Consider the following 24,184-nt stretch of genomic DNA (forward strand, 5'->3'; position numbering starts at 1 on the left):
GGCACAGTGATCAAGGGACCCACGTCTGGGCATACCCATCCCAATTAGGGTGAAAAGTGTTACAGCAAACAAATGGCGGACGGAATGCTGACAATGCAAACATGCTTCCCCAGTCAAAAGATCTGGGTTAAATCCATTGTTCTTTTGCCCACTATGCCACCCCAGTTTGGACCCAGCCATATACAAATCAGTCTTGAAAAATATGATCCAGCACGCCATAAAGATTATATATAGTACAATAAGTAAATTCGAACAGAGGTGAGTCCAATCAGCAGGTTCCGTTTAAAATTTCTTCATTCAATATTCTTCTTAAAATCTGCGTAGCCAACGCGTTTCGTCCATACGGACTTCTTCAGGGCTACAAATAATCATAAACATACATATAAACAATGAGTAAAAAATACCATTTATAAACCATATCATATTTACAATCCTATTTACAAATAAAGAACCTATAGTACAATTTAGAACACTACATATAGTTTGCAAAGCATAAGCAACAAAACATGAACAGATTCTATTAGAACCTGCTGAAGATATATAGAACTAAGAGAGTTCTTGTCGACAAAAATGCAAGTTAAAGGTAGAGAATATTCCTATCCCATGGTTATCTAGAGAGGCTATTTGGTCCAGTAATGAGGGTATCTATATATATATAATTTCTTCTAATATTTAGGTGGAATGGGGAATTTTTCTTACCAAAATGCTTATTTCTACGCACTCTTCTTTATATATTCCCACAGGTGTAGAAGCAGCATGCGTTCTTTCCTATATGGGCCACATTGATTTTTGATCTAAAAATACAGTGGAAGGTAATATAGTGTCACATATTTTTTAGAGCTTGTTTAATTAACTACTTTGGCGATTTTTAAATATCAAGGCAAAGCAAGCCTTGTCGCCTCCTCTTATTGTAATACTCCTAGTCAGATCCATAGATCCAATATTCATTCTTATTAATAAGAAGAAGCATACCGATTTTGAATTTCCATATGCGAGATTCTCTGTATGATATTTCCCAGTTAGGGGTAGACACAATATCTATCAAAGAGAAGTTTGAGAGATGATCAATGTTTTAAAACTGTACCACACATAATTCAAAAAACAAGGTGCTCAAGCCCTTTAAGAATTTAGTCTATAAAGGGCTATCAAAGTTCCAGGTTGCCCTTATCAACACATACTTTCAAAGAATATAAAATAAAAATAGAGTGAGAAATCGAAAAACCCATGTAGGCTTCAAGTTTGCTAAAAACTATGGTTGCATATTAGTAGTCAAGCACAAAGAGTTCCTTATTGATAGTTGCTATACTATTCCCAGCTGTTAAGACCAGAATTACACTTGTAGTGTATTCTAACTAAAGCAGATAGAGTTCCTTGTTGGTACTTACTTCTAGCTTCTGAGTCCCAGGAGCAGTCCTTCCAGGTCGTTGTCTGTGTGATAATGGGACTAGTGTGTGGGTTAGCCTTAAATACTTTTCCTATGTAGCACCTGGATTCAATTAAGTCCCTAAACGAGGTAGATTGAATGTAAAAGCGCGCCGCCATATTAGAAAGTATTGGAGACCCAGACAGCACAATGTAAGTAAAGGGTCATCCAAGATCAAGTCTTCCATATCAAGAACAAATAGAAGGGAAATGAATAGAACACAACATATTATACAATGATATGCGGGCCACATTAAGCATGTCCACATCATGAGTTCTACCGCTAATTTAGGCGGCTGTAATCCACAATGATGAAATATATCTCGAAACCCTTCCTATGAAGTAAACTGAAATGCTGGTGTGCAGAAATGCCGCCATATTTGAAGGTCCACATAGTGCTAATCAAGGCTGGTGACTTGAGAATGCCTAGTAATTATCTAGAATTGCGTGAGTACGTTAAAAGTAATACATGCCAAACGCCAATACGCGATAGATGTATAATATTAGATAAAGGTAGCGTTAGTTTGCACGAATATGCAACCATAAAAATCTCCCTAAAAGAAACCAACCAAATCAAAGAAACAGGATAATCAATGTAAAAAATATATTGAGCCATATTGTAGTTACTTGCCAAAACATATTCTGCCCAACTATGCGGAACTAATGCCGCTGATTCAATTGGCAGTAAGCCACGATGGTACGAGACTCCACCCAAGGACACATCCCATAAAACGTACCGCCATATTGGAAAGTCCAAATAATGTGGACCTAAGGCCGCTTGAGTTAAAAAAGCCGATTGGTAAACCTTATGTTACACGATTATAAGGGTTTAAGATAGATAATGGCAGAACCATGTGTTTTGAGGTTTATTCCTAAGACCTATCACGGGAGCCAATCGTAACGCGATATCGCCATCTAAGGCTGTTTAAATTGAAAAAGAGGAAGCTATTGGTGAACATAGGGTTACGCGATTATAAAATCCAAAAATCGAGGTATTAAGACAGATAATGGCAATCCCATGTATTTGGAGGTTTTTTCCTGAAATCTATCACGTGAGCCAATCATAACACGATTTCGCCATATTGTATGATTTGGCAACTAAAGCTGGAACGCAAGTGAAATTCTAACTTGGAACCTTTTTATGGGAATTAATCGTGACGCGAGGCAGCCATCTTGGAAGACATGGGGTTATGAGCGAGATCTAATATAAAAAATCATAAGCATGTAATGTCAAGAGGTTTAAAGAAAAAGACTGAAGGTAAGCATGTTAAATGGTATAATGCTAAATTTCTTAGTCGTGCTAGTATTAACACTAGTGTAATGCGAATATGCTCGAAATGGTACATGTCCCAAGTGGAGCTAATAGTCAAATCCAATGTAAATATAACGGGACCGACTAGAGAATTTAAGCTATAAGGAAATTAAAGTCTATGATATAGTGCGAGTATATTTCATTCATAGCACTTATCTATGCCGGGTAAATAGTGTCACGTTACTGGGCATTTAAAGTATATACAAACGGCATCCTTAGATTCAAAAGAATCCCAAGAGTATGGTATAATTACAATCAATGTTACAAGACTAGGAATAACACTAGAAATCTTATGTTTACTGCTATTCAAGTATGGTAAAACTCCATAAATATATGTAGTCGATAGCATGTGGAAACATTTCTATGCACAGGTATCCATATTTTTATACACAGTAATCTATAGATGTATTAATAGTGTCATATGTATCCCAAGCTTCTAACTAAATAGAGTAATTATCTAGGGGATAATTGAAAAGAAGATCAAGGGGCAGCATAAGGATGAAATACGGAACACAATATATAGAATACTCATGGAGAAAAGAAATATACTCCTGATACTAAGTGAACAAACCATATATGTGTGTACTCTATGGTATAGGAAGTGAAAGAATTAATTATTGATATTTAGACCCATATCAATGGTCCTTAGGCTACAAATCCAACCAGCCTCGACCTGTCTTAGGATCTTCTCCCTATCCCCACCTCTTTCTGGTGCCTTAACATGTTCGATCCCATGAAACCAAATTTCTGGTTTGTCCGGATGTGATTCAGAAATGTGTGTGGCAATCGGATACTTGTGATCCCTTTTTTTGATTGCTCTTATGTGCTCTTGTATTCTGATTTTCAGTTGACGAATACTACTGCCTACATAGATCTTATTGCAGTGGCATCCAATTATATATACAACATGTGTAGTATTGCAATTTATAAAGGAGTTGATCTTATATTCCCTTACGGTGTTGTATCTGAATTTAGATTTTTTATTCTGACCGAAGGGACAGATACTACACGAACCACAGGTAAAAAAGCCAGCCGGCTTTGTCGGTCACCACGTGCTGGTCTGTATCTTCTGTTCCTTAACATAACTCTGGCAAAGAATATTTTTGATGGTCTTACCCCTCTTGTATACTACTTTAAGCGTGAAGGAAATAGTACCTGGGGGGAGCTGTGCTTTAGTTAGTAAGTGCCAATTCTTACATAATATGTTATACACATGATTGCTGTAGGAATTGTATTGGGTTATAAAGATGACATCCTCTTTCTTTGTTGGATTCTCATTTTTGTGTTTTTGTACAAGGGTATTTTTCCTATCCAGCTTTCTGATTTTAGTTTCCGCTGTCGTGAGGCACTTTTGTGGGTAGCCTCTGCTTAGAAAGTTCTTTTTTATAGTTTCTAAGTTTGTGTTAAAGCATCTGTCTTCACTGCAGTTTCTCCTAGCACGGACCATTTCACCATACGGTATTGCATTTATAGTGGTGCTAGGGTGTGCGCTTTCAGCATGGAGCACACTGTTGCAGGCAGTCGGTTTTCTGAAGATTTCACTTTGAATTTTTTTGTTACGGACATACAGCTTGAGATCTAGAAACTCTATTTTTTGTCTTGAATGGCTTATAGTTAATTTTATTTTAAATCTATTTGTATTTAGATAGTTGTGATAATCTAATAGCTCTTTTTCGCAACCATTCCATATCAACAAGATGTCGTCTATGTATCTACCATAGAATATGACATTGTCACTCCATTTTTTAGAGCCCCGTCCCCAGGCATGCTCCTTCTCATACATTCCCATGAAGAGATTTGCATAGGACGGAGCAAACCTGGATCCCATGGCTGTACCCTGTTTTTGCAGAAACCAAATCCCATTATGTAAGAAAACATTCATGGTTAGTATCATATGTGACATTTCAAGAAGCATCATCGAATGCTCTAGATGTTGAGCATTTCTCTTGAATAGATAATATTTTAAAGCCTCCAGACCTCGTTCCATATGAATACAAGTATACAGACTTTCAACGTCCATAGTGACAAACATAAGATTATCGCTATCCCAATCAAAGTCCTCTAGTTTGCACAATACATCTCTACTATCTTTGAGATAGGAAGGCAAGTTTTTTACAAAGGGCTGTTAGAAGCCATTCACATATTCCGATAACCGTTCGGTTGGACCACCGTTACCAGAGATTATTGGTCTACCTGGCGGAAAACCCCCCCCTTTATGTATTTTGGGGAGTATATATATGCAGGAAAATCTTGAATTCTGCGTCTGTAAATATCGATACTCATGGTTAGATATCAACCCGGTCTCATGCCAGTCTCGCAACTCAGCATTGATAGTCCTCTCAATGTCAGCAATGGGATGTGTTTTCAATTGTTCATAGCATGTTTTGTCATAAGCTGTCTCTCTATTTCTCCCAAATAGTCCCGGAGATCCATCACAACTATATTCCCCCCCTTGTCAGCCTCACGTATAACAAGTTGGGGATCTCCCTGTAAGCTTTTTAGAAGGGCTCGTTCTTCCTTGGAAAGATTATTATGGTGTGTACACCTCTGTTCGAATTTACTTATTGTACTATATATAATCTTTATGGTGTGCTGGATCATATTTTTCTTGTGTACAATTGAATTGGAGATTTAGAGGTATTGAATCTCAGATCCTTAAGCACCCGAAACATACCTGTAAAACGTTTGACTAACTTTAATAATAGGTGCAGATAAAATTGCCTCATACCTCTTCCTTTGTGTTTGATCACAAATCATTCTTGACCCTGTGCCCCATGTGAACAGTCCAGACCGAACTGCCAGGCCAGGTCCTCCCTGGCTTGGAAACAATCATCCTGGGACCGGTTTCAGGGTATGTCACCCTTCTTCAGCCAGGCTAGCTTGAATCCAGTGGCAAAGTGAGCAAGGGACTCACGCCTGGGCATACCCATCCCACTTAGGGTGAAAAGTGTTACAGCAAACAAATGACGGACGGAATGCTGACAATGCAATGGTCCAGGGAAGACTTGGCTTGGCAGTTCGGGCTGGACTGTTCCCATGAGGCACAGGGTCAGACTGATTTGCATATGGCCATGTCTGAACTGGGGTGGTGGAGTGAGCTAAAGAATGATGATGGATTAAACCGAGATCAGTTGACTGGGGGTGAGTGTTTGATTTGCTCAAAGGCTCCGTCCATCATCCCCTTTGGTATCGCTTTGTTCGCCCTAAGTTGGCAGGGTATACCCAGCCGTGGGTCCCTTGCTCACTTGGCCACTGGATTCAAGATAGCCTGGCTGATGAGGGTTATGAAGCTGAAACCTGTCCCAGGATGCTTGTTTCTGGTCCAGGGAAGACATGGCTTGGCAGGTCGGGCTGAACTGTTCCCATGAGGCACAGGGTCAGACTGATTTGCATATGGCCATGTCTGAACTGGAGTGGTGGAGTGAGCTAAAGAATGATGATAGATTAAACCCAGATCAATTGACTGGGGGGAGTGTTTGATTTGCTCAAGCGCTCCGTCCATCATCCCCTTTGGTATCGCTTTGTTCCCCCTAAGTTGGCATGGTATGCCCAGACATGGGTCCCTTGCTCACTTTGCCACTGAATTCAAGATAGCCTGGCTGATGAGGGTTATGAACCCGAAACCGGTCCCAGGATTCTTGTTTCCGGTCCAGGGAAGACATGGCTTTGCAGTTCGGGCTGGACTGTTCCCATGAGGCACAGGGTCAGACTGATTTGCATATGGCCATGTCTAAACTGGGGTGGTGGAGTGAGCTAAAGAATGATGATGGATTAAACCCAGATCAGTTGACTGGGGGTGAGGGTTTGATTAGCTCAAGCGCTCCGTCCATCATCCCCTTTGGTATCGAACAGTTTTATACAGCAGACAAACAGTAATAAAGTGAAAATTCAAGACAAGAAAATCCCATGCCAATTTAGAAGAATAGAGTACATTTTTATAAATTAAATGACACCTCAATGGCAAAATTCAAATCAGTAGGTATTGAATTGTAAAATGTTTAGTGAAAATAGTGCCAAAAAGCAGAAAGCAAGGCAATCTTTCCAACAGCAAGACTGTCATTCTGGCAGCAGGGCAGTCTTTCTTTTGAATCTTGCACAGGTACAGGAGTGTTCAGATGGGTGGGTTTGAGGGACTTATTTTCATTGTTAGTGCCACCAGTCTTTTTGTGAGGAATTCCCTGGCATTCCCCCAAAACTGGTGATTATCACCCTTCTCCTGTCTAGGGTGACAAAGAAAAAGGGTAGGCCTGGGGTAAGGTTCCTTTGTGTGCACTGCAGGCAAGGTCCTTTTAAATTTAGTCAGTGCTGGGTATAGCTCCCCGCCCAGCCATCCAGCCAGGAAGACCCAATCCTAATTACACCCAGGTCCCATTGTTCACTGTCTTTACCCAAAACACATTCTTGGTGTGGAAGCATTAACAGGCCCGGGCTCTAAGATCGAAGCCAGACCAGAGGCTCATCTCTGGCTTGTGTCTCCCTGTTAATTTGTTTGCTCACCGACCTCAAGAGGGGTGAGTCCACGAAAGAAGATCTGTTTGGCGATCCAGGAAGGACTCAATAATAAATGTTGGATAGATAATTATATTCAGTTCATGTGAAGTGGCCTATGTCGCTCGTTGAAGTGTCCATAATGTTCTGTACACAGGGACCCCACCTCCTATGGAAGTGGCTTATCAAAACTACTGGCAGAAACAATATAACTTATGTGAGTGGCTTATCAAAATGTTGCTTTCCCTGTATTCACACATTATCATACAATTCCCTGGACTGAAAGAAAATACTTTGTGTGTGGATGTGATCTCTGTGAAATGGCAGCTTGCCATAACTTACACTGAAGTCAGCCAATAACTGAAGTGGGCTGGCCCATTGCCCCATTATGCGTGCTGGAGTGGGTGGAAGGAAAATGTGAATGACACAATAACAGACTAATGTATGATAACTCCTAAAATTAACTATGCTATACACATCATTTTTGTCAAATCAAAAGGTCTTGGCTAACACCTGACCTAAAAAGCCAGTCGTTCTGACATTGGCTACCAGCCTCCTGTTGCCTTGAATACTACTTTTTTGTTATATTTTTACAAATCTTTATTACAAATAGATAGAGATTGAAAATATAGATACATATAGGAGCTTGCAAAGAGCTCTAGATTGACGGATTGTATAAATAGACATTAGTCTGGATAGATAGATAGATAGATAGATAGATAGATAGATAGATAGATAGACAGACAGACAGACAGACAGACAGACAGACAGACAGATAGATGGACAGACAGAACAGCAAATTGGAATAAACAGCAGAGCTTCTATTAGCATTACAAAAGATAAATGTCAATATACATAACACAGCAAACTAAAGAGCCATATAAGCAAGCGATACAACCTAAATAAGTTTAACTGTAGTTCTCACTGAAAATACATACCAGCATGATATAGAGGAGTAGGACTATAAATGTACTTCATTACATGCATACTAAAAAGGATAACTTTATATAGAACATGTTCATATGGACACAATTTGGTATGCTGTGATATAGCACCAGTCAGTTAAACAAAGCAACTTCAAGTGGAATTTGCAGCAACATCAGCAGAAGACAGGAAATGATAAAACTAAAATGTGCACCGTGCTCACACAAAAGTATCCTGCTATCACACACCCGGTGTTAAAGTAATAATAATTTAAAGACAAAACACATTGGCAATGAAGTGAAATGCCTTTTGTGTGGATGTGCTCAATGTGAAAGTACAAAATACAGTCACTCAAAGTGCAGTTAGCCAGTGGCTGAAGTTGGCTGACTTATTGCCCCATGCTGTATGCTGTAGTGGGAGGAATCAAAATGTGAATGCCACAACGAAAGACCAATCGATGACGAGAGCTGACTGTATGTCCCTTAAAATAAATATATTATGTATAAACTTTTATTAAAATCAAAAGCTATTGGCTAATGCTAAACCTAAAAATAAAACATTGGCTAAAAGTAGAAATATAGTTTGCTCTCAAGAAGCAAACATTGCCATACTTGTACCTGGTACTGAAGATAATTATTTTTTGTGTTTATGTGCCCTCTTGTGAAAGAGCCGAATGTCGTCATGTCGTCACGCATAGTGAAGTAAGCCAATGGCTGAAGCGGGCACATATAGGTATTCAAATTAGTAGTAAACGTGGGAGGGATTAAGAGCTGTGGTGGGAAAATGTGGATTATTTACTACTAAATGTGAGGGGATTAAGGAAATTTAAGGAAAGTTTTGTGAGGGACGTGCTATGCAAAACACACATCCACAAAGGAGTAAGACAATTGCAATTCACAAAACATACTTCTAAAATTAGACTAAATTTGCCAAAACAGGCACAAATTTACTCACACCCACCTGCCTGGGAAGACTTCTTCGGTTGGCTAACTTGATTTAGTTTAATGTCTATTCTCTATCCATGAAGCTTGATTACCTAGCAAGGTGTAGTAGAAACTACCCATTCAAAATGACCACAGACATTTCATAACTTGTGCAATCATTTTTTTTACTAACATAATGTTCCATCTTACAAAAAAGTGTAATTACTACATTCCAACATGTAAACTTTACTCCATAGCGGTATCCCACTGAATATCAACATTTTTATACGCCATCAGGCACCGTGAACATAGTGCTAAAGTGCTTGTGTCTGAACTACCTAAAGAGGGCCATGGGGCACGCAAGGGTTACTGAATCCAACCGTGGGAGTTGGGGCCTTTTACTCCCAATGTTCCAGAGCCCGACTTACTATGTATCCTGAGTAACTTGGTCAAGTACCACTTCTGAACTTGACACTCCGGGTTGCATGGTCCGAGCAGTCCCAGGCTCCCTCGGTGGATGTGTGGATACAGATTAGTGAGCTTGGGTTCACAACTCAAAATGGATGCAGCAGCAGCAATAAAACATTGTAGAGCCAAATATGAACTTAAAAAAAAGAAGTATTTTATTTCTACTGTTTATCACACAAACGAAGAATACAACACACACTCACAATTATATAGTCCTCCCCTGAGGTCGGGAATCTAGCATCTCTTTGGTAGTTCCCTGTTCCCTGTCCCACTCACCACTTGTGTTGGGATTGTAGTAATTTCCCATCCCCTATTGGTCACATCCAGTGTATGCCCCACTAGAAGTTGGAGTCTCACGAGTCCACTACGACTGTCAATAGTGTTCCAGAGTATGAATCAAGTCTTACCCGCTTCAGCAGAATTGAAGCGTTTGGAGTCCTGGGGTGCCCCCTGTCCATGGGTGCTGTCAGAAGCTCCAGGTAAAGTCAGGTGAGTTGCTCACATGCGGACATAGCGGCTTTACTAGGTGAATGCAGGCTTTCTCCCTATGGGTGCACTCCTGCAGTGATTGGAGATTTCCTGCGGATTAGTTGTTCACACGCTACGATGGGGAAAAGCTATGAAGATCCTGTTCTTGGTCTCACTCTGGTGACAATGCTTTTATGCATCCCCTCTCATTTAATGAGGTCAAACATGGGAGTTAGCGGTTTGATTAATCCACTTGCATATAAGTGTAATAATGTCCTAAGACTGTTACTATGCTGCCATTCTGCGATGTATACTTGGTCCCATGGGGCCATTGTCTTGTTCTTATTTTGCAAAACCAATAAAATATGTTTAAAAAAAAAATTATGGGGTCAAACCAGTCTCAGCCATTGTTGCTCCCTGTGACCTTCAGGTCACCACTGCTCGCTGTGCATGAGCTCCAGCCCTATTCAACATGGCAAAGTTACCCACATCAGCCTCTCCTGGCACATGGGGTTTCTGCACCGCTGTAGATAAGGCTTCAGCCTTTTCCACATGCTGTCTTTCTCCTCGACTGCCCTTTCTGGCATAAAGGGTGGCCACACTGCTACCGCGCAAGGCTTCGGCCCTTCCTGGTAGAGGTTGCCGCACCTCTACCGTGCAAGGCTTTGGGACTTTCCGCACAACGGGCTTCTCCACAGCTATCTCCATGGCAGCCCTCCCCTGGCAAACAGGGGTCACCAACTCAGTCTTACACGGCATATGGGCAATGGCCCGATTGGTGCAGCAGTCATTGTCTCACACTTCGCACTTGACAGGGCTTCTGCTGGACCTGGCTCCCTCCAATGCTCTTCGTTTCCTCACAGGGCAAACTAGCGCTGGCAAGCAGGTACTGGTGCACCAGGCTCCAGGGCATGTGGTCTTAGTTTCCTTGGATGATATCCCCTCACCTAGCATGGGCACTAGAATGCTTTGGCCCTCCGTTATTGGTCGCAGGCAGAAGTCTTGCAGAGCTCGTCTGGCTGCTTAGCAGATGACAATATTTGGGGTCTCTCCCTCCCCTTCTTATAGTCAATTTCCAGACACCAAATGTGATTTCGTTTTGGAGTCTTTGAAGTTTTATGATGCGGTTCTACTTCTTTTGAAGTGCATACTCCTCTGCTCCCTCTTCCTCTAGAAAAGCAGTCTGTCACAGCAGTGATGTCCCCAAAGCTGATAATCCCACAGCAGAGGACATGGGAATGACTAGAGTTCACACCTGTATGTCAGCCACAGTTCATCAAAATGTTAGCCCACGACCCAAGCCCTACTCTGAATGATTCCCTTACACAGCCCCATCTCCTTCCTGAGATGTGCCCAGGCCACTTCTTTGTGACCTCTCACTGAATCAAAGAGCAACCTGGGAAGTGTACAGTAGAGGCATGGTCCTCCCCTACCTAGTGTGTTTCCCATCTAGCTTACAGAAAAGCAGCAATCTACAAATCTGTCTGCAGGATGTCTCCCCACTCCATGTTTCACCATGCAGGCCTGGGTCGCCCAAAATAGAATCCCAGGACTTCCATGTATTGTACCATCCACAGACAACCACCCACCGACCCAGTGCATGTATACAGCAAACACATACTGCACAGTACTGTATCCTCCATGTGCTGTACCAATCATAGGCATATATACATCTAGCACTTGCATTTAACCTGTGCACACTTCCAGGCACAGTATCCTTTGTGCACTGTACCACTCACAGGCACACACACACCCAGGATATGTACTCATCCTGCATGCACTGCACTCATCATGTATTGTACCACTCCCAGTTACACATACACCCAACACATGCACTGAACCTGCAAGTACTGCACACTTCATGTATTGTACAACTCCCAGGTACAAATAAACTAAGAATATGCACTTCTCCTGCATGTACTTCTCTGCACTTCAACCTTCAGGTACTGTACCACTCTCAGGCACATACAACTCCAGCACATGCATACACCACGCACGCACACTCAGTACTGCATCAACCATGTATGGCACCCTCCCTAGGTAAACATACACCCAGCGCAGATACACCACTTCCTCATTGTGCAGTACTTTACACCAACCTGATGTAGCCTGGGGTGAGTTAACTACACAGCAGTGGAACTTTAAAATGTGAGTGAGCCGTTAGATCTCACTCTAGTGACATAGCTGAAAAAGGACCAGCTCTCCTACTGATCACACTGTATGCTCTTACCATTACCCTCATACTGCCTAACTCCTGGTGAAGGCAGTAGCCTTCCACCATTATGAGGATAGCGCTTTGGGTACCCCTCCGGGTCCAACAAGATTGCAATCCAAGAGACAGGCCTATATCATGGTGCATACACATGATCCATGTTTGCCTGTGACAACAAACATAAGCAATAGGGATACAGACCATTACAGTTTGGGCACTTGGGGCAGGGGTGCAGATCCATTACCATGCAGAGGACTTTTCCTTCCCAACAACTTGCTTAATAACTTCACCTTGCAGTCCATTAGGTTTACAAAGTATAGCATCTCAATGCTTGCCCTAGTAGACACTTGCGGGGCCCATTAGGATGTAGGGCGGTGGCGATCCGCCCTAAATTCTTCCCCGCCCGCCACCCATTTCCCCCGCCATATTAGTATGGCGGGTGGGGCCCCGGCGGACAGAAAGACCGTCTGCCAGTTTTCCGCCGGTCACACAGGTGACCGGGCAGAAAATGGGCCTGCTATGGTCGCGGTGTCTAACAGACACCGCCAACCATATTAGGACGGCAGCGGAAAGCTGTCACCACGGTTCTGGGGGGTGCACATGGGGGGTACCTATGGTACCCCCCTGCATTTGCAGGCACAACATGGCAGGCACCGCACGGTGCCTGCCACGTTGTGCATGCAAATGAACAACATGCATTTTTGGCATTGCGACAGGTGGTGCTGGAAGCATCGCCCGCCGCAATGTTAAAAATACAGGACGCGCCCGCCAGTGTGGCGGGCGCATCCTAATCTCCCCCACGGGGCCGTCGCACCTATGGCGGGCGGTCCCTTTTTACGTTAGGATGGCGGGCGGACAAAGTCCGCCCACCATCCTAATGATGCCCGTGGTGTTCTGTAAGGTATTGACCTGGTATGTCCCATCTCCACTATCTCATGTGCCAATTATAACATTCGGTCTGTGGTCGGTGTGGAATGAATTGAATTCATTGCAGCATAAGGGCAGAGATTCCAGCCCAAATAGTTAGCCTTTCCAAAAAATACTGTATGCTAGATTTTATCTATCATAGCCCCTCCCAGATCAGATTCCAGATTGAGGATCGTAAGGATAATGTTTACATGCTGCACACTTGCGACGCTGTCTTGTCATTTCTCTTTCCATCAAGGGAAATTGAAGATAGGGTGGTATATGGCCATCTAGATCAACAGGTGTTTTTACCAAGTGATCGATGATGTTATTGTTCCAATATTTAGTGATAGATCCTAAATGGAAGAAAATGTTGATGAAATCATTTATGTCTGTTACAAGGTGAAGGTAATGTGTTAAAGCATGTGACTGGATGCACTGGATAATTTTATTTTGAGGTCCAATGTGAGAACCTCAACAGTTTCCAATCTAAGGAAAAAGGTTCAGGATTATTGTAGGTCGGAGGTTGAGATGGGGTAACAACCCACGGATTTTGGTGATTTTGCAAGAACAAGAGAAGGGCTTCACAGCATTGTTGAGATCTGAATGGGTTGCTTTTCAAAGCATAGGCATTGATCAGTTTATGATCCATGTTGAAGTTTTCCTTGGTTTGATTGGTTGCCTTGTGAACACATTTTTTTGGCATATGCCTTTTTACTTCTTTTGGTGTCTTTTCGTTAGACTTTTGTGTGTCACTCAGGGGCGGCTCCTCTATTTGAACGGAGGAGCATCGCCCCACAAAGAAATGCCCCAGGCCAGAGATGAAAAATAAAATGGGAATAAAGTTTATATATTGCCATTTTTTTCCAGCAACTAACCTGTCCTGAGTGACAGGACAAAGTGGCTCCAGTGCTGCTCACTAAAGTTTAAAATGTGCACGTCTCTTGTCCAGCTGTCTTGCTACAGCCAGCCAGACATGGGGATTTTAAACTTCTCTAACCTACTTGTCTTAGACAGCTGGGTCAAAGAAAGCACAGGCCTCCAGTCAGGGCCGGACTGGGGACCAAAACCGGCCCTGACAAAGTGCTTGGCAGCCCCCACCCCGGGGGTTGGGGGTGCGGCCGAGCTCTTTGCCAGGGCCGGTTTTCGGCCGATTTTGTTACAGGGCTAATTCTGCAGCTATGCTGCAAAAACGGCCCTGTAACAAAAACGGGCCCAGGGGCCCAAAACCGGCCCCCACCCATGCGGCACACCGGGGGATTGCCCGGTGCCCGCTACGGCCAGTCCGGCCCTGCCTCCAGTGCTCTTGAGAGCGCTGAGAGAGGCTGCTCCCTTCGATCCTGGTGCTGCTCTCATTCTAGCATGCAGGGGAGTTGGCTGGTTCCTGCATTAGAGCCTGCATTGAGAGAAGACCGAAGGAGGAGGACGTCGCGTCGTGCAGGAAGGTAAGTGCATTGTATTTATTTATTTGTGTCACCTGCCCCATCAGCCTCTGTACATGCCAGCCACCACTGGTATCACTAGGAGCTGTTCTTACCTCCTTTATCTGAACCTTACACCTTTCCATTCCGGCTTTCACTTGGAACGCTTCAGTTCTCCCAGTGAACAAATATCTTTCCTAACGGTTTGCTGGGTTAAGTCTAGAACGAATGGTAGGCGAATATGATATTAGACACATGTATGATCAGTGTGTTAATTAGCTTGAGTCTTCCTGTGGAAATGTAACCTTTTTCTGCAGGTGATTTTCAAATATTTTGACATATAAACATAGTTGCATTATTGTTGCATTGAATTATTGTGCTGAATGTGTGAGAATATCAAGCATGATTTGATTTGATAGCATAGAAAAACATAAATTAAGATAACAGAACTAAGATTGAAATCTGAAAACATTAGGAGTGTCTCAAACCACCTGCTTTTTTCAATTGTTTGTTTTTTTCAAAACATATTTGGTATCTCTATCGTCTTCTGGCTGCCTCCTGGGTACTTTTAGAGTTTTTAAACTAAAGGCATTTTGGAAAAAATCGTGCTGATGATTTTGCTGTTTTGTCAAAGTGCTTATGCTGTTTTACAATTATTCTCTAAAAATGAGCAGCATTTGGGGGATTTTCGTTTTCATAATGTGGTGCAACAGAAAGGAGCTACACTTCAACAAACACCTGATTCAGTCTTTTGTCCCATATAACATAGTAAGATACTCATGGTATTGTGACCAGTGTTTGGGGTGTTGATCTGCCCCTGCCCCATTGCACAACTGGGCACCTCATTATGGAACATGCATGCATTGGCAAATCAAGTAAGTCTGACTTAATATGCAAAAGTATGCAAACAGCATTTATAAATGTCTGTGTAGCATATTAAAGTCATGCCTATGACTAAAATATTAAAAAACTAAGCTTGTTGCAGTGCAAAACATAAAACAAAAATAAAGCTTTTCGTTTTCAGTGCATGTATGTCATAAGACATTTTTAATGTGCTGATTTAATGTACTTTTGAGATATAAAATAGTCCCTCATGATGTACAAAGCACGCACTGTAACAGAGGCAGAGTTATACACCAAACAGCTAACAGTAGGAGGTGGAAGAAAAATACTCCTTTGGGTGAAGTCAAAACCCACTCTATGTATATTATAAAGAATTGACAACATTGGGTTTTACAGAGCGCTGAATTGTCAAACCAGACTCAAAAGGTGAATAGTTGAGAATTAAGATTTATTGGGGGTGGTACTCTACTTGACCATTAGACCCAGTTGATTACATTTGCTTTATTATTGAAGATTGACACTCATTTAATTTCAAAGAGTTTGGGACAAATGCAACAACTGCCAGACAGCTGGACATGGGACTGGATCCGCTCACTCTTTGCAGCCGGTCAGACTTCCACCTTTCCTCTCGGATCCCACACCGATCACCTGCAGAGTCCCCCAAGGATGCTCCATCAGCTCCACCCCAGATCTTCATGGTCCGCTTGTCCCCATCGTCAGATCCCACAGACTCAACATTATATCCTACGCAGATGACACCCAACTCATCTTCTCCCTACCCAACAAACCAAACGTATCCAAACATAACTTTCAAGAAGGAATGGAAGCAGTAGCCAAGTGGATGAAGAGCAGCTGCCTACAACTCAACACAAACAAAACCGAAGTACTCATCATGGGCCCACACCCCAATACCTGGAATGACCCCTGGTGGCCCCCTGCCCTCAGGAACCCTCCCACCCCCACAGACCATGCACGCAACCTCAGAATCATCCTGGACTCCGAACTCAAAATGGACCGACAAATCAACGCTGTCTCATCCTCCTGTTTCCACACCCTCTGACACCTGCGAAAGACCTTCAAATGGATGCCCCTCCAACACAGAAAGACCGTCACCGACACCCTCATCAGCAGCAGACTCGACAACAGAAACGCCCTCTACGCCGGAATCAACAAGAACCTCACCAGTAAACTCCAGAATGTTCAGAATGACTCCGCCAGACTTGTCCTCAACCTACCTCAACACTGCCACATCACTCAACACCTGCGTACATTGGCACCCCATTGAGAAGAGAATTACCTTCAACCATCTCACCCACGCCCACAAAGCCCTCCACAACACCGGACCTGAATACTTGAACAACCGGCTCACATTCCATGCATCACAAAGATCTCTCTGCTCAGCCCAGCTCTCCCTTGCAAGGGGACACGCAGCAAGAAGAACAGAACAGGAGGCTGGTCCTTCTCCTTCCTAGAGGCTAAGACAAGGAACACCCTCCCGCTCCACCTCAGACAAACGCCAGCGCTCTCCAAGTTCATGAAGGACCTCAAGACCTGGCTCTTCGACGGATCTCCTTGAACATTCTGGACATTTGCCCCCCCAGCACCTTGAGACCCACTTGGGTGAGTAGCTGCGCTTTAACAACCTATGATTGACCTATTGATTGATTGGGAGAAAGCATTCAGCACCATGAGTATTCAGGATTGCTTCATGGAAGCCTTACCTGTAAGGAAAGAAGATACACCTTGAGGAATGTAACTGATGCTACTGAAGAATACAGCCTTCTTCCTTGACTTGCTGCTAGAAGAGGGACAGAAAGCACCATTACGAGCACAGCTTCTACCAGATGTCTGTCCTAAATACAAGGAGTGAAAGACGCGTTTAAATATGCCATGGCTAAAATAAATAAATATTAGTTATTTAAGAACCCCAAATGTTAAAGGAAATTTCACTGCTTTAGGCTTTAGAGGGTGTCACTAAATATGTAACAACAAAAATAATTTATGACAACAAGGCAAGGTGTGCTAACTCTCTCGAGATTTGTGAATTTTAACATTACTATTATCATCAAAGTCATTTGTACAGCACAAGCATAATTATATTCAATCTCCTACAAAGATCATACAATGTAAAAATCAGGAAAGCTATATTTTATTTTTCCATCTAAACAATAAGAAGGGCGGAGAAATAAGCAGTTCCTTAAACAACTGAGGCCATAGATTTTCTGCATGACAAGCAATGGATCTACCTCCTCCTATAGAATACTTAATTCTGGGAATCGTCAATAGATGTTTCTTCACAAATTGCGTCTTTGATGATATTCAACTTGCTAGCCTGTTGAAAAAGCTGACCATAAGCATGTAGACCTTTAATATTTGTGGAGACCTTTAAAATTAGATCCACTGTTACGCTTTCCTCAAGAAGCCCAATTGTTTGGTGCAAGTTCCTGTTTAAAAATGTTAATAGATAGGGATTTGTGTCATAATCCCTGGGTGGTTGCTTGGGAAAAAATGTACCCTCAATTCAAAGCAGAGCAATGTAGTGTATTGCTCTGCTTTATGTTAAGTTAGGCAACTTGTCAATGCAAGTCATGATTTGTGTTTGAGTGGTAATTCAGACACACTACTTTGTACTATGTTTGTGGCACATTTATGGTGCAAACCGAGTACAGAGGGTTAGTACATTTCACCCTTTATGTGGAATTCAGCTTCTTGGCTTCAGTTCAAATAACGTAGTCACCACCATTCACACCCCCTTGGGTCCCCACAGGGCTCTGCACTCAGTCCAGCACCTTTCAACCTGTACATTGTTCAGCTGGCTGAGTTGGTGCGCTTCTACGACTTTTGGGTGGCATCCTATGCTAATGATGCCCAAATTATAATTAAGATAACCGCTGTATTATATAAGGGAGGTAACTAGCTGGATGAGGCCTAACTGTCTAACATTGAATGGGAAAAAGATGGAGGTCTCAATGTTTGGCTCTCCTTCAAATATCTGGTCAAATTTGTGGTGGCCTGCTTAGTTGGAACTTTGTCTCTTCTCTTGAACTCCAGTCAAAACTTGGGTGTAGTATTTGACCAAATCCTTTTGTTCATTGCACATTTCAATCAAGTGGTCGCATCTTGTTTTTGGCAATATTAGAATACTGAGACAAATCTTTTTGTATAGCCCCCTGTCATCACACAAAACGATCATGCAAGCATTGATAGCTTCCCACTTGGACTACTGCTATGCCCTATATTTTGGAATTACACATTGCTGTGCTCAAGATGGCACATAGCACAGAATGCAGCTGCTTGATTAGTTCTGGGGATACCTAGACATCAGTCCATCGCAGAGGCACTGAAGAGTGCTGTGCATTGTCTATAGGCGTTTTATGAGATCAAGCTCAGATCAATCTAAAAACATTTTAAATGGTACATTTCAGGAAGGCTGCTCCCTTCATTGGTGAACAAGAAGGTAGTGATGCGAATTGTTCAAAGATGTAGATGGGCAGGCAGATCCTTCTTGTTACTCACGGCTAAATGCTGTAACTCCCTGATTTCTGAAATAAAAGCTACGGAATATCATTTCCAGTTTCGACAACTGATTAAAACCTGGCTCATTTCTTTAAAGGTCTGAGAATTGTTACGTTCTTGTCCTGACAGATTTGTTTCTATTCTGCACCAAGATGCCTCAAGGTAAAAGAGGGCTTTAGAAGAATGCTTCATTCATATAAAGGTATGTTATATGTAATTTTGAAAGCATACTACCACCCACAGCCAATGATAATCCTCCTTGAGGAATCACCTAATTCTTATGATGCTGATTGGCTCTGAAAAGACATTAAACCTAAAATCTAAAAGTATGAATGGTTTTAATATTAGAGAGATATAATGAAGTTCATGACGAAGCTCACTTATCGCTTGAAAATGAGCTCTGGGTCAGATTCGACATCAGTGCAAATTCTCCAAGACAGAACGTGATTGGTTCAGTAGGATCCGCGCTGCAGCTGATTGATAGGATAAAAAACATAAATTCAAGGATAAGTTAAGCACTTGTTAGCTATCCCATTTCAAGCAAGTAGCAGAATTATTAGGTAGCATCATCATCATGATGGATGACGGAATTCTGGATGCTACATCTTTAGTTAAGTTGGTAATATCTAATTTGGTGTGAGCCACTATAATATTTATCTTTTGGAAAAGGAAAATGAAAGATATGGAAACTCTAACAATTCAGCATCAGTAGTTTAAAGATAAAGATTCACCTTTTGTTGTTAAAGTGTGGGAGGATGTATTTTTTGTGACTCTTACTACAAACATAAATTTCAATTTATGAAATACATTTTAGTTTACATCGCTGAAGATGGCTTCCCTTTTTAGGTCGAGCCTGGGCAGCGCATGCTCTGCGAGGCATGCTGTATTGAGGTAGGGACTTGAAGCTCCACCCACTACCCGCCCACATTTTTCATTGGCTTGTGTCATTGTCCACTGCAAACTGTGGCTGTTCATTGGTCAAAAGGCTTAGTAGTCCCTCCCTAGTACCGCTTTGTCTCATTTTGTAACCTCCCATGGCGACACCTCCTGATATGTGTGTTGTTGCTCGGTAGGCTTTAATTACAGCCTCCAAGCACTATTTACTCGAATAGCTTTAGATACTAAAATGTCTGCACATTCCCACAGCAGAGGACTGTCTCAAATTAATGTGGAAAGTTGTCACTTTTAGAAAAATATTTATTTTAATGAATTGTTTGCATACGGTGTTGTAGTTCTACTGGCTTTACCCAATGTACCATGTATTTAACTTAATATATTGAATTTGAAGGTCAATACTCTTGGGCATTCAATATGCAGATTTTTTTAACTTTATATATTAGAAGTGCTTTGCTGAGATACCCTTAACAAGAATACTCATATTATTGATATCAGGTGTGGAAGATCACGGTTTTTATTGTTTGGTTCTGTCTTTTTATCCAAAATTGTTACTTATATCTGGTTTGTGTGTTAATTGAATTGTGGAACTACAAGAAAATTATCTCAAAAAAGTTAAAAAGAATGAGCACTTCTTGCACCCGGCGATGTAAGGAAATTGTAACAAAAGCTAGAATATTTCCTGTAATGCCCTTAAAAGAGGATTGTGGAGCAGTACTGACTCTAGTCCAGTCTCTGTAATTGAGCACAGTAGTGTTAACAATGTCTCAGTGCTTCTTGCTGAAAACGTATTTAGTAACTGTGTGTAACTCTTTGTAAACTATCAAGGCGATGGCAACAATTTTGGCCATGGTCTATGGATTAAAAAACTCCTTCCACACCAGCCACCTTTCACTGTGTGTGTCTGTCCTCCTAACTTGTTATATACCGGGTTCAGTGTTGGTGCTTTGCATTTGATGCATTACTGTGTATTGAAGAGCAAGTAGGGTTAGTTTTTGTAATGAACCCTGATCTGGGTTGCACCAAACTCAGCTTCTATGTTTGCGATAGTCCACATCAGTTCACGTGCCAGTGTCTTTAAGCCTGTCACTATTAGCAGTGCTTAATTTGTAAAATTTGAAGTGCAGGTGCTCAAATCTTTGTCGGAGGCCACACCTACTTTTTCTTTGGCTCCACCCACTTCCTCCACTGGCTCCACCCACTTCCGCTATTAGCTCCACCCACATCCTCAACGGGCACTGCGAAAAGTCAGATTAATTTCAGCAAGGGAGCCTGCCTTCCTCATAGTAAGGTATTGATAGGAGGTTCCCCTGCCCTGTGAACATTTTCAAAAAGATTAAATCAAAAGTGCATTTAAAGCACAATTTTGAAATAAATTAGATAAAATCACTAATGCATTGAAAAGGGACAATTCCAGTGCTCCATGTGCTAATTTGGGGAAAGGACAATACTGGGGTAGGGTATGCCCTTTTTAATAGAGTCTATGAGATCAAAGATACAATGTTTACTTAGCTTATGTGACAAAATAAACCCAAATGTTGTGAAAACAAACACTAGTCAAATCAGAACAGATAAGCTGAACAATATCATGAAATACACTTGAATGAGTCACTGTCACTTCCAGTGGCCGAAGGTGTTTGGGATTCATAAAAAGCAGAGTTAAAGCGATTACTTTTAGCTAAACAATTAAAAAAGATGATTAACAATTGGGCTTGCTACTATAACTTACTCCCTGGCATGGAGCTATATGTGCATTTATTAGCAATTCTGAATAGTAAAAAACATGGAACTTAACTTGCTTTTCCCTTCATGGCCCCCCCCCCTATTGACATCCTCCTCAGATTCCCTCACTGCCACACGCGCCCCTCATCTCCCCATAGCCCTCCCCCTCATGACCTCCTCCTCGGATTCCCTCACTGCCACCCTCCACCAGTGTCCCTCATCTCTCTGTAGCCCCTCCACCTCATGACCTCCTCCTCAGATTCCCTCACTGCCACCCTCCACCAGTGTCCCTCATCTCCCTGTAGCCCGTCCCCCTCATGACCTCCTCCTCAGACTCCCTCACTGCCACCCTCCAGCAGTGCCCCTCATCTCTCCCTAGCTCCCTCCTCCACCCCATGACCTCTTCCTCGGATTCCCAAACTGCCACCCTCCAACAGTGTCCCTCATCGCTCCATAGCCCCTCCCCCTATTGACCTCTTCCTCAGATTCCCTCACTGCCACCCTCCAACAGTGCCCCTCATCTTTATGTAGCCCCTCTCTCATATGCATTTCATTTGTTGTATAGCGCTACTCATATCAGTGTAGTGTGTGTCAGTACTTTACACCACTCACACATTATACAGGAGACAATGAATCATACAAGCCAATAAGGATTACAAGGTGTATGAATCACGTGTCATCCATACCTGTGGGCCGGAAATTTTACGAGGGTTTGGGCTGGAGAAACACAACCTTAGGATTTAAAGAGTATTCAATGGGGGTCGGCTTTACTGATAAAAATGTATATCTGCCCAAACATACTCATTTTGGCAACATTAGAATAATGAAAGACTGGGGAAGTTCTAACTTGTCTATATCACAAAAAAAGAAAGCGAAGTTCTAATTATACCATTCATGTTTGTATGGAGCTCTTTGGTGACAGTTCATTGGTCACTGTCCTATGTTAGGATTGCAACTTCTGAACTGCAAGTAACACAAGGATCTCTGTGACAAAGGCAGTAACCCACTGAGCTTCCACAGAAAATACAATTTACTGCATTTAAAAACTACTAACAGACAAACGATTGCTCTCCAGCAGGATCATTTATCACCAGCGTTATCTGGGCATTTTGTATTGTCTTACTGTTGTCCTGCATCGGCCATGATAATGCTAAAAACTGTCTAAATGAAGCACACACGAAGTATGTGTCCTGCTGGGCCTGCGCAGCTTTTAAAAAGAAAAACTAGTAGTAACACGTCATTCTCTTACCTACTCGTACTCCATTAGTCAAACTTTGTGTCACAGCCTGATGTGATACTGAGCTGCATGGGTTAGGAAAGGTGAATAGGAATAAACAAACTTCTTTTCTCCTGCGCTGCTGCATAGAAAAAGAAATATCCACGCAGCGGCAGCAGAACACTGTGGCCTTTGCCATGTGGAGATGAAGGGGTGAAACAATAAACAAAGCCTCGTTAACATATAAATGGTCTTTTAAAGACCTGTGAAGTGTGAAGTACTCGGGTGCGGCTGCGATAATCTAAAACTGAATGTGTGTGCGCAGTGCTCCTTAGAAGCTATCTCGGCCCGGGCATACACACACTACCTGGGCTTTGAAATTGCGCGCCTGTCTTCAATCCCTCACTGCGAGGGCCACCCGGCCAAGGCTCCTGTTTCGGTGGGCCATGGCAGCTCATGTTTGGGTGGGTGGACCTGGCGGCCCACCCGCTAGAACCGGGCCTGTGGCTGTTGGTCACCCTATTCGCAAACCGGCTGGGACTCGGAGTAGAGAGGATCATGATGGGAATGGGACAGCCGGGCTCCGGAGACAGTGGCGGCACTGGCGGGGAATCACTTAACTTGAGTGAGTGGGTGGCCGTGGCACTCGTGAGGAGTAGTCTAGGAGTCGTCGGACTCTCTCTATGCAAATTTGCACTGCCGGGCCGGCTGCTGCGCAGCTTAACTGTCTCTTTCGCAGGCAGGGTTTTGGCCTGCTAGGAGGCCGGGGTCCTGAGTGTCTTCTCACTCTCACTCAGTCTCACAACAAGTCTCACCTGGTGTACCCCCGTTGCATTGCCAGACCCTGGCTAACTGGCTCACAACGTCGTCCGAGTCACTCAGTATTTGTGAGTGTGAACTGTCTGTGAAGTTGTTTGTGAACGGCGAAGTGTTGAACAACCAACACGAAGACAAGGTGCGGCAGCGCTATGCTGGGGCGTGGCACTGAATGCGTGGCGTGCGCAATCAAAGCCCAATTTGAGAACATCTGCGCAGTGCACACGCTGGCTGCCACGTACAGCCCCCGCCCCCGAGGCCCGAGAAGAGAACCAAAAGGCCTGGCTGCTGAAGTGATTAAGAAGTCAGTGTCATGTCATCGATCATACAGTGAGTCTGCAGACAGTTGTTAAACACATGAGTGTGCTGTTAGCAGTGTCCCGTTACCGTAGCATTAGCGAAGCTGCTGAAGCAAGTAAGTTACTTATAAATAATTACGTGCGGTGCGTGCACCTGAGCTGAGTGTGTAGACCCGGCCCTGATAATTAGGTGCCGGTGCTAAGCACCGGAAAGCACCGGCACAAATTAAGCACTGACTATTAGTTGGGAATATAATATTGGGCAAGTTTTGTTCCTGGTGTATTTGAAACGAAGAATTGAACATTTTACAACAACTGTTATTAAGTTATTTGA

The 24,184-nt window shown here is 42.8% G+C and overlaps 1 long non-coding RNA gene across 1 annotated transcript; it reads right to left on the bottom strand.

The window, feature by feature from the left end:
- Nucleotides 1-206: 206 nt before the first annotated feature.
- LOC146816730 (uncharacterized) lies at nt 207-23,709 on the bottom strand. The gene is made up of 3 exons (XR_014962485.1): nt 23,551-23,709; nt 17,109-17,240; nt 207-358 (listed from the first exon to the last, which is right to left on the bottom strand). It is a non-coding gene; the product is annotated as an uncharacterized LOC146816730 (long non-coding RNA).
- Nucleotides 23,710-24,184: the final 475 nt, after the last annotated feature.

Source organism: Triturus cristatus, chromosome 6 (genome assembly GCF_964204655.1).
Source record: "Triturus cristatus chromosome 6, aTriCri1.1, whole genome shotgun sequence".
NCBI lineage: Eukaryota > Metazoa > Chordata > Amphibia > Caudata > Salamandridae > Triturus > Triturus cristatus.